This window comes from Nyctereutes procyonoides, unplaced genomic scaffold (assembly GCF_905146905.1).
Source record: "Nyctereutes procyonoides isolate TBG_1078 unplaced genomic scaffold, NYPRO_anot_genome, whole genome shotgun sequence".
NCBI lineage: Eukaryota > Metazoa > Chordata > Mammalia > Carnivora > Canidae > Nyctereutes > Nyctereutes procyonoides.
Genome location: NW_026575139.1, coordinates 28633212 through 28645797, shown reverse-complemented (window position 1 = coordinate 28645797; position 12586 = coordinate 28633212).

Genomic DNA, 12586 nt, shown 5'->3' with positions numbered 1-12586 from the left:
AAATCTTTCCTTAACCTGTTAAAGTGGTAAATTATATGGACTTATTTTTTTAAGGTGTTATTTTTTTTTATTTTGAGAGAGGGAGAGTGAGAAAGCACATTTGTGTGCAGGTGGTAAAGGGGCAGAGGGAGAGGTAGAGAGAGAATCCAGAGGAGACTCCACAGGAAGCCAGACACAGGACTGGATCCACCACCCTGAGATCATGACCTGAGCTGAAATCAGGAGTCGGATGCTTAACTGACAGAGCCATGCAGGCACCCTTATGGACTCATTTTCTTTTTCCTTTTTTAAAGATTTTATTTATTTATTTATTCATGAGAGACACACAGAGAGAGGCAGAAACAGGCAGAGGGAGAAGCAGGCTCCATGCAGGGAGCCCAATGTGGGACTCGATCCCGGGACCCTGGATCACACCCTGAGCCAAAGGCAGACGCTCAACCACTGAGCCACCCAGGAATTCCTTTTTATTTTATTTATTTATTTATTTTAAGGATTTTGGACTCACTTTCTAATGTTAAACCAACTTTATATTCCTGAAATAAAGGACTTGGTTGTGATGTGTTATCCTTTTATGTGTATTATTGTTTAGTTTGCTTACAATTTGTTAAGGATTTCTGTAACTATATGTATGGTAGAGATTGGTCTGCAATTTTCCACTCTTAAAATATCCTTGTCTTATGTTTTTCACAAATTTGTCTTTTCACAGAACCATATATAGACTGTTGTTGGTCATTAGGATTCTTATTCATCCAGGTTCCTTGGTCTCAGTTCAGTGTTCACAACTTCTATCTTCCCTCCCAGGGCACCATGACCTTGAGAATACTCAAAGGGGTAGAAGAACTTTGTTCATCTTCTATGCAAGAGAACAGGTCCCTTGAAGAGAGCCCCTGATTTTCATGCCTTTGAAGTTTCTGTCTCTCACTGTGTTCTTCCATCCCAGATGGGCCTCCCTAAATGTCTATAGGAGGCACCAGCCAGGTGGAAAGGGCTCCTCTTGGACGCTGTTTCTGCCAATGGCAGGTAGACAGTGGTTAGTGTTGAATAAAAAGAATAGCATGTCAGTCAGCATTAAAGCATTCTCTTTGCTCTCTCACCTTAGACACTTACACCTTCTTTTCTAGCCATAGGTTACAATAATTTCCTTGGTATTTAGCCGTCTTCTTAAGAAGCTAGAAGCACCTCATCTAATATCCACCAACACATCCTCTTACCTCTTACATAATTTCTGCATTTGTTTATGAAGGTTTTATTACTAGGCTGTGAGTTGTTTGAGAGAAAATATTTCCATGGTGGAATAAGCAGGCCTCATTTGCTGACTAACTAAACATATCATGGAGAAAGGGTATCTAAGTACGATTTCCAGGTGTCTGGCTTGAGAAACTAGATGGATGGCAGCCCTGGCTTAGAAACATGAAAGGGGAGGGACACCTGGGTGGTTCTGTGATTGAGAGTCTGCCTTCGGTTCAGGGTTCAGGGCATGATCCCAAGGTCCCAGGATCAAGTCCCACATCGGGCTCCCCGCATTGGGCTCCCCTACCTTTCCCTCTGCCTATGTCTCTGCCTCTCTGTGTCTCTCATGAATAAATAAATAAATTTTTTTTTTTTAAAAAAAGGAACTATGAAAGGGAAAACATGTTTGGGGAGCAGAGAAGATGTCATTTTGCACCTGATAAACCTGAAGGATGTTCAAATAAGAAACCTCAGGGGCAGTTGCAGAGACAGATCTGAAGCTTTGGAGGCAGGTCTGACTGGACAGAGATTTGGGAGCCCTGAGCACACAGGTGGTGATCGAGGCCATGGGAACAGATGAGAGCACCCCACGAGAATGCGTAGAGCTAGTTACACACTCTTCTACTCCTTTTTAAATGATTATCCTAGAGCAGGGCTTAGCAATCTCTGGCCTGTGGCCTGTTTTGCAAGTATAAGTTTACTGGAGCACAGCCATGCCTGTTTGTGTATGTATCGTCTGCAATTGCTCAGAGGGGTAGAGTGGTGGCCACAGAGACTGTACACCTGTAAAGCGGGATATAGTTACTATTTCGCCTTTACAGAAAAGTTTGCTAATCCCTGGCCTAGAGGTTATAACATGTACCCATGCTTTATTAAATTTAATATAAATTAGGCAGCTGGGGAGTCAGTTGTCAGTTTATTGCTGCTCTTTTGCAGCTAATGGATCTGCTTGCTCTGTTGCTCTTAAATTTTTCTCTGCCTTTAGTTCTTATCAGTTTCACTATGATGTGCCTAGGTATGGCTTTTATTCAATTTACCTTGTTTGGAGTTTATGGAAATTCTTTTTTTTTTTTTTTTAAGCACGCTCCACACCCAGCATCAGCCCAGTACAGGGCTTGAACTCACTATCCTGAGATCAAGACCTGAGCTGAGATCAAGAGTCAGATGCTTAACTGACTGAGCCACTCAGCTGCTTCTTTTAGAGATTCTTGAGCATATCCCTTAATGTGCTTAAATAATTTTGGAAATGTTGTAACAACTATCCTTTTAAATAAAATTTCTGTCCTGTTGTCTGTCTCCTCTACTTTTAGAACCCCATTTATAGGGATGTTCAACTGCATTAGTATGCCCTACATTACTTTTATGCCCTTGTCTGGGTTTTCTATTCTTTTCATCTCTATGTTTTTGTGTAGGTATTTTATACTGACCTATCTTTCAGTTCATTCATTTCCATCTGCCTTTTTAAAATAGATTCCAGGTTTTTGCTGAAAACTGCTATCTTATTATCTATTAATCACAGCTCTTTTACAGTCTGGACATGGTACCTCCAAAATCTAGATCTCCTGTGAGTCTATTTCTAGATCTTGTTCTCCCTCCTCCTTCCCTCTTCTTCCCTCCCCTACTCCCCTCCCTTTCTTCTTCTCTCCCCTCACTCTTGTTTTTCTTGTCTCTGGGAATGCCTGGTATTTTAGGGGGGAGTGCTGAATACTAACATTATTTATGAAGAATTGTACACATTTTAAGTATACAATTTGAGTCTCTGGATAATATTAGCTTTTTTAGAGAGGAATTACTTTTCTTTTGGGTAGGCTTTTATGATAGAGATGAATTATCTTAATCTTGTCTGCATGTGAGTTTATTTGAGACTGTTTCATGCTGTTGTGAGCAGTGGTCTATTTCTGGTCACTTCTGTTTCCCAAGGCTCACCTCTGTGGTGAACCACAACTCCAATTTTTTTGTCTCTATATAGATAGACCAGCCAAAAATCTACTTAATACCTCCATCTATTAGCTGCTACATTCTGCTTAGCTTTTTGGTTGACCAGAGTTTATGGGTCTGCAGGTGCTTTGAGGAATAATGCACTAGAGAATTTCAGCTCACTCCTCAGTGCTTTCCTTTTCTCTGGTGTTTTAATGCTTCAAGCCTTTACTGCCTTGGTAGCTTTGTTATCATCAAATCATAGCTAGAAATGCAGATTGCTTAATTGTATTTTTAAATGCAAAGAAATATACGCTTATTCCATCAAATTAAATAATACAGACATATACAAGGAATAGTTTAATAAACCCCCTTTCCCAATCCATCTCCTTTATTGAAGTAACTAATGTTAAGCTTTGCTGTGTATCTTTCCATTCTTTCTTTATACTCACATATACCAATATAGAAGTTGCTAAAGACAATTAGTTTGGGTTTGTTTTGCAAAAATGGTATCACGCATACACACAATTCTCAATTTGCTTTTTACTTAGAACTCCATCAATGCATAAAAAATTTATTTAGAAAAATAAGTGCATAATATTCCATACATATATGTCATATTTATTAAATCATTCTCCTGTTATTTGACATTCAAATGGTTTCTATTTTTTTCCAACCACGTATATATATTACTACTTTCTCAATTTTTGCCCATCTACTATGTGAAATACGTATTTAATTTCACTCCAAAATAGTTAAAGAATTTTTTAAATTATGTTTCTTGGTCATGCATATACACTCCTTTGAAAATTCTTGTGCACATCCTCTGCCCATTTTCCTACTGTTACCAAATTTGTAAGAGTTCTCAATAGAATTCATGTCATAAACCCCTCATTTGTCACATATGTTGCAAATACTGTCCCAAATGTTAGTTATGGTGTCTTTTCTTATGTGAAAGTTTTAATTTTTACATGCATAAAATGCCCATGTTTTCGTTATGGCTTCTGGACCTTATGTTTTAAGGCTTCTCCATTTCAAGCTTATACAAATGCTTTCCTAAAGTCAATTTCCTAGAATATTTCTGTAGGGATGTGATGATGGTATGATGCACAGGTCTAACCTATTTTCCCCAGATGTCAATTCTGCCAGGATAATTTATTAACTACCTTTTTCCTTGGTCAAATATTAAGACTCATATCTACTTGAACCAATTCTAGGTTCTGTTTCATTGATTTCTTTGTCTATTGTGCCAAGTCCATCGGGTTTTTTTTTTACCTATTTATTTATTTATTTATGTTAAATAAATTATCTTTTAGAGCAGTTTTAGGTTCACAACCAAACTGGGTAGAAAGTACAGAGAATTTCTATATACATCCTATCCCCATACACTGTATTTTTTATTACATTAAATGTACAGCAAATTGTTATATCATCCAACCATCTTTCTGTAATAATTTACTTGACTATTCACAGCTATTCCTCCATTGATCTTTAAAATCATCACATCCAGTGTAAAAAATACTAAACTAGGATTCTGGTTGACATTTCATTGACTATATAAATTAATTTGGGAAGAGCAGGCACTGTTATGACATTTTCTAGCATTCTTAGTTTTTAAATTTTTTTAAAGATTTATTTATTTGAGAGAGAGTGTGTGTGTGTGTGTGCAAGCATGGGGGGGCAAAGAGAGCAGGAAAAGGAGAGAAAACAGACTTCCCACTGAGCGGAAGCTGGACTGGTGCTCAATGGTGGGCTTGATCCCATGACCCTGAGATCATGACCCCAGTGGAAATCAAGAGTCATAGTCAACTGACTAAGCTACCCAGACGCCTCTCTATCATTCTTAGTAAGTTGTCACCCCACTTAGATATCTTTTTTTTTTTACATTTTAATAAGGTTTTATGGTTATTTAGGTCTTTTGCCTTTCTTGTGCATTTTATTTCTAGGTATTTTATACTTTGATTTTTTTTATTAAAAATGGGATTTCCTCCCTTCTGACATTCAAATTTCTGTTGATTAAAAGTAAAACTAAATAAAAAATAATAAAATAAAATAAAAGTAAAACTACTGGGATCCCTGGGTGGCGCAGCGGTTTAGCGCCTGCCTTTGGCCCAGGGCGCGATCCTGGAGACCCGGGATCGAATCCCACTGTCGGGCTCTCGGTGCATGGAGCCTGCTTCTCCCTCTGCCTGTGTCTCCGCCTCTCTCTCTCTCTCACTGTGTGCCTATCATAAATAAATAAAATTTAAAAAAAAGTAAAGCTACTAATTTTTGTATTTTAATTTTCTGTCCAGTTACCTTACTCTTTTTTTTTTTTTTTTTGAGAGAGAGTGTGTTTGAGTTGTGGGGAGGGGCAGAGGAGGGACCAGGAGAGAGAGGGAATCTCAAGCAGTTTCCATGCCCAGTGTGGAGACTAATGTGGGGCTCCATCTCATGGCCCTGAGATCATGGCCTCAACCAAAATCAAGAAACAGATGCTTAAGTGACTGAGTCACACAGGCGTCCCACCTTATTCAATTGTTTTAATAACAAGCAAAAGGACTACCAATGGGCTAGGCATTATCTAAGTTTTTTATGTGTATTAGCTCATTAAATCCTCAATATTTCTAAAAGCTAGATACTATTATATCAGTTTTATAGGTGAGGAAATTGAGACCTAAGGTAAAATTTCCTAGTCTTTCTAGGAAAACAATCTTCAAATTTGAAAATTAAAATTTTACTATTTACCAATATTTAAAGTAATTATTTCATTTTATTTCCTTATTGTACTGGCTAAAACTTATAAAACACTGTGGAATAACAGAAGAAATAATAACCACTTTTTCTTATTCCTGATTTTAATAGGACTGATATAAATAGAAATTACAGGTAAACCCAAATGTAAACTGGTAATTTGATAAAGAATTATCTGTTTGCAAATAATGATATAATAATAATAATGTAACAAAAGAAAAAATAAAGGGATTTATATGTGCAAGTTATCTTCCAAACTTAAAGAAACCCTTGATCAATCCCACACCCTGTTACGACTTTTTCCCTCCATAAGTAATAGAGTACCCACCCAACAGCAGCTTAAACCATAAGAAATCCAAAAGAAAGTGAATCTCATGGTAGTTTAGCAGCTCAGTCACATCATTTTAAAAAAGCGAGAATTTTCTTTAATTTCTGTCCAATGGTCCTTAGCATGTTTGACTTTTCCCATGATGTTTGTAACTTCAGGATCATGAGATGGTAGCCAAAGGTCCACAGTTGGTAAAAGGATTTGATTCTGGACTACCTGTTCCATTTTGTTATGGGAGAAAAGCTGTCACATCACCAAATTGTCAGAAATGAATTGGGCCTCACAAGAGCTTCTGCAGCCACAAGGTTGCCATTGTGGGCTTACCTGGGTCATTGCCCTTGGACACTAGTTATGGTCTCTGAGGTTCAGAGGCTAGGTCTAGATGGGAAAGAACATGTTTCTGTTATGATAAAGAGTGAAAAGAAAAGAAATCCTGCCATTTGCCACAACATAGATGAACCTGGAAGGCATTATACTAAGTGAAATAAGCCAGACACAAGGGCGAACACTGTATGATCTCACTTATATGTAAAATCTAAAGAAGTGGAACTCACAGAACCGAAGAGTAGAATGGTGGTTCGTGGGAGCCAGGGGATATCAGGAAACATTGGTCAAAGAGTGCAAACTCAGTTATAAGAAGAATAAGTTCTGGGGATCTAATGTCTAGTATAGTGACTGCAGTAAATAATACTGCATCGTATGCCTGAGATTTGCTAAGAGTAGATCCTAAGTGTTCTCATCCCTGGAAAACTTACACATATATGAAGTCACACATTGTATATCTTTTAAAAAATCACATTGTACAATGTAAATATATGCAATTCCTATTTGCCGATTCCACCTTAAAGGTGGCCTAAAAATTTTTTTTTTAATTAAAAGAGCACAAGGTGAGACATGCAGAAAAAGGCTGAGGCTCTAAAGCAATTCCCCAGAGGAAAGGCTGAAGGAAAGAAGTAGACAGGGTAAAAGTGGCAATAAGTGAGGTAAACGGGATGCTGGGCAGTGACCACGGTGATGGGCCAGGGTGACCAAAGGGAAAAGCAGTCACACCAGATTCAGAGTTAGGGTACCCGAGTGAGGGGCGGCCCAGCTGCCATGACATCAAGAGTTCACAGGCCAGGTGAGGGCGATGATGCGTCCATTCCTTCACAGATGGCACAGTTCTTTACAGAAAGCCGTTGAAACCCGGCAGCATTCTAGGTGGAGCCAGCCTGGAGTCCCCGGAGCCTTTAGCCTGGTTCCGTCTTCTCTCAATATTCCTAGCTGAGATACCAAGCCATTCTTCCCCTCGGGGAGAGCGGTCCTCTTCCCGCCGCAGGGGGGCTGCCCTCTGCCAGGGCTCCCTTGCCCACCTGCAGGGTACTTAGGCCAGTGCACGGTTGTTTGCCTACCGTGGAGAAGTCAACAAAGCTAAAAATAACAGAGTCTGGGATGGAGCACAGTGATTAATCTGCTAAATTCTGCAGAGAGCCAGGAGCAGCAGGGAGACAGACGGAACAGGCCCCCAAAGCACCCTGGGCAGTCTCTTCCCTGAGAAACCATCATAAAACTTCTGGTCTTGATCTATCGACTATTCTCCCTTCACCAGTGAGAAATGCGCTTCTTGAGGTAAAGAAAACAGCTCTTTGAAAGGTTTGCTCCTTCTCAAGATGGCGACAGCACCAGCTGTTATAACGTCTTCTTCTGCGACGCTGATTAAAAAAGAGAGAGAAGAAAAACAATGATGTTTACCTAACTGTGAGAACAATATCTGTGGTTGGGAAATTATACATACAGAAAAGGATGAGGAAAATTCACCCAAATATCACCACCTAGAGATATCTATTATTAAGGTTACTAATTCTATAAAACTTTACTAATTTTATATAACTATATAGTTAATATATATTTGGGTCTACCTGAGGTCATTTGGTAGCTACATTTCTGTATCCTAATTTTAAATTTATCATTAGTTAGCAGTCATTTTCCCAATGACTTTTGTAATTCCCCACACTGGGCTCTAGGCGCCAGCCATACCAAGAGAAGTAAGGCAGAGAGAGGTTGGGGTGGGCAAAAGTCCAAATTATGTCCCATGTGGTTGTTTTCTGAGGTAAACACTGTTGTATTATGACCTTGGCGGTTTCCTGGCTTTCCACTCCAATTCATAAGAGGATGTCATAGAAAGAGGACAAGAGAGACTCAGAGAGCCAGGGACTGGTTTTTGGAGCAGATGATTTTCTTCGATGTGTAGCGGCCACACAGACTGGCTGCGATGCCGGATACATTGCTGAGGAACGTACACACACACACACACACACACACAAATGGCATTAAAAAAATTTTTTGGCCACCCATATCATGTCACACGTCCTGACTTTGCCTTAGTAAGTAGGCCTTTTAACCAGGGAACTGGGCCAATTCGTAGTCATACGAGATGAGGAGAGCTGTCTGGCGAAGATACTATCAAAGATGAACTGTTCTCTGCCTGACTCAGAACCGTAACTTCAGCTTCATTTTAGGTTCACATGAGTCTCTTAATGGCATTTGTAATGAATTCACCCAATGGAAAATTTTAATCAGCTTTTGTAGTCTTACAATGTGGGTGTCTTCGTTATCTTTTTTATTCTTACTGTGGTGAGGTGAAAGCAGGAGCCAAACATAAACCCAACCCACTTCTTGACCAGCCCTAATCATAGCATATATGTAACTTTATTGTCTTTCTTACTTATCAGACTGCAGAGGGTCACATGAGGAGCCATTATCACATGAGGAACAGGCACTGTTAGCTGCCCATCCAACAGTCATTTCCTCCTTCTTTAGTCTTGACCACAGTAAGAGAAAAAGAGTTTAAAAAGCACTGCAAAGGTGGGAGTAAATAAATAAATATAGATTTATTTATATGTATGCCAGTCATGAGAATCGTAAACCCCTTTGCCAGATACTCACTTTTCAGCCTGCCTTGCTGTTTGAGATGGCCATGTGATCCAGTTCCCATGATGGGCATAGGAAAAAATCTGGAAAATACTTCCTTCCTGATGAATAGGAAAGGTGTTTTTCCTTTGCTTCCTTTTTCTCATCTTTGAATGTAGTATGAAGAACTAATGCCTAGAGCTGTGGTAACCTAGCCATCTGGTGACACTGAGCTGACAGCATGAGGGTAAAAAGCCACCAGGCTCAGGATGCTGTTGCTGAAGTGTGAAAAGGAACTGGATCTTTAATGACATTTTTGAGTTACGTAGAACTGTCCACCTAGGGAATCATTTTTAAGAAACAAGAAAATTTCTTATAATTTAAGGTACTCTTTCTTGCAGATGAACCTATCCTAATTGATACGTGCCAAGGATGGCCAATGCATGAGAGGCTCAACTCTTCTGGAAGGCAGTGTCAATGTTGTAGTAACTGCTAAACTACAAATCAACAAATTCAGTGTCGGGAGTTGACCAGTTGGGTGAATAAGATGTATTTTTCTTTCTTCAATTTCCAGAAGATGGACAGATTAAGATGAAGGAGTGGGCACAAAGGAATCATCCAGAATTTAGATTCCACAATCCTGAAGTATTAACGTGGCATACTCTTTAAACGTGTTTTTTGTTAAGCCTAAAGTATGTTGGTATTAGTATGCACGTTTTTTACAACAACTAACAGAGAAAAGTTAACCTAGGTAGTATAAGAACAGGGAGTCAGACTCACAAATAGAGACCTCTCAGAGAGCTTTGGTGGGCGCTAAGGAACAGCATGGGATTTAGCTTGAGCATGCATCCATCCCAGAGCAGATGGTACAAAGTAATATGTATTTAGGATCAAAGGAAATTAGAAATACCTCTTGACTTCAGCTACTTTGTAACAAAACATTCAGTTTCTATCAGTTTTTACTGAGTGGTTATTCATTTTGCAAATTCATTCACTGACAGTCTTAAATGGTCATCTTCCTCACAGCATCTAAAATATTGTTGGGTCTATACAAAAATTGAATTATGAAATCTTTTCAGGAATATGGTGTTAAGGAAAGTCCCTGAACTTTTAAGTCAGACCAACAAGAATTCAAATTTTCTGCTATTAACTAGCTGAGACCTTGGACATTACTCCTTTGAGCCTCATTTCTTAAATGAGGATAATAATGCCCATTGCAAAAGGCTGTTGGGTGATTTAAGTAAAAAATGAGAGTCCAGAACACATAGTAGATGTTGATAACTAATAGCTTCTCTGTCGGTTAGGGTCTAACAGGAAGTAGATGGAATGTACAAATTAGGATGTTTTAACATTTTGTTACTCCTTACAAGCAGATTTTCACAGGTGAGCATTACTTAGAGGAACATAGTTAAAATTCCCAGGTTAAACAAATGAAGTTGCTGTCCAAATTTTATTCATGAGGGTGTTTATCACCTCATTGTTGTCTTAGTGAAAATCAGGGAATAGTCCAGATGTCTGAGAATAGAGAATTGATTACATTCGCACAGCTGGATACCATAAAACCAATAAAAATAACATTGTAAGAGTAAATGCAGTGACACCAAATATATTAGTAATATAGTGCTAAATGAAAGAACAGATTTTAAGGGTTAAATATGTAGAGTAGATGTATTTTGTTAAAATTATGTTTATAATCTAAATTAATATCTACACATAACCAGTTAAAGCCAGATCTTTAAGATTCTTTAGGAATCTTTTATGAATTGCCAGCATTTTATCAGTCCTCAAAGAGGTAGAGAGTTGGTTTCACATCTTGGGGGGTGGATTTGAGGGGCATCACCCTTAACATGATTCAGATGATTAGATGGAGTGGCCGGTATTGTGTTTGGTAATAGGCCCTCTTGAGAGTGTTTGCATCAGAGCTGTCTCTGAGACTCTAACTTCCTTGGGGAGGGGTTCAAGGTGAAGGTGGAAAAAATGCTGTTGCTTGCCTGTGTGAATTTAGTGAGCACTACCTTGCCAAGTGTTGCTTGTTCCTTTTTGGTTAATCATGTGGAGGGTATCTAGAGCTGGGAAGCTGAAAACAGCAGGAAGGACATGAGGCGGGATCTTCCCTTTAGAATAGGGACTATTAAATTGAATTTAAATTTAAAAAAAGAAGTAATTTGGCTCTGGTTTACCTCAACGTGCGCCGGATGAGTGATGTCCATGTGTGTGGAATTACTTACGATGGACTAACCCAGAAAGCACAGCTGCTGGACTATTGTGATCTGTTCTCATTGTGTGGCTGGGGCTGTACCTCTGATGGCAGAGGGAGGAGGTTTCCTCTACAGCAGGGGATGCAAACTGAAGTGGTTACCAGGTGACAGGCAGTAATAACAGTAATAGGAAACATGCCAAAGCATGCCAAAGAGTGTCCTAAGGGTTTTACTTGAATTATCACTTCAAATCCTCCAAAAACCCTATGGAGAAGATGCTAATATTAGCGTAATTTTATTACGCTATTTTTACTGAAGAAACCTATACACAGATAGGTTAAGCAACTTGTCCAAAGTTAAAGAGCCTATAAAATAGCAGAGATGGGATTTGAACCCCCGTCTAGCTGCAGAGCCAGACTCTTTATCGTTATCATCTGCTGCCACTTTGAAGTGAGTGTAATGTCCTTGAATGAAGCTGGATGGACACAAGCCAAAGGGAGAGGGGAAACTGGGCAAACTGGGGATGAATGTCCCGCCTGAACAGCCAGCTACCGGTCAGCAACAGCTACTGCAGAGGTATGCGGGCTCAGGGTCTCCAGACCATCCGAGTTTTCCAGAGAAAACAGAAACCTGGGTTCCTCATTTTAGAGTATACTGCTGGCCAAACCACACACACACACACACACACGTGCACACATGTGTGCATGCACACTCATATTACTGTGGACTAGTAAGTCCTGAACCCTGTATTAATTAAGGAGAATGGGCATTTCCATGTGCAATCAACCCCTAAAAAGGAGAGAGCTAAGTAGATGAACCTTAATGGGAGAGAAGAAAAAAAATCCTCCATTTATTATGTTGTCATTTTAGGCAAGTTAATTTATGTCTCTGAGCCTCTGTTTTCTCATCCATAAGTTGGTGGAGAAAACCATATTATCTCGTAGACTTTAGATGGGGATTAACTGGGTTAACTCACAAACTTTTTAAAGTTCCAACCTAGAGCACCCAGACATTCTAGATTTCATATGTAATATATGTTATATTATAAATGCATAGAATACATTTATTATACACAATATATAGTTATAATTAACATAATTATATTTTACTGCTTTAACAAAAAATATGGAAAATAGGTGTTTATTTTTAATTAGACATCATTCTGTATTATTCACTTTCAAATACTTTTAAGCAATGGCATGTTATTGCTATTAACATAATTATGTTGATTAGAACAATAATAAGCTGTCCCAGCAGCATTTATTCAAAAGACTACTCTTCCCCCCCAACT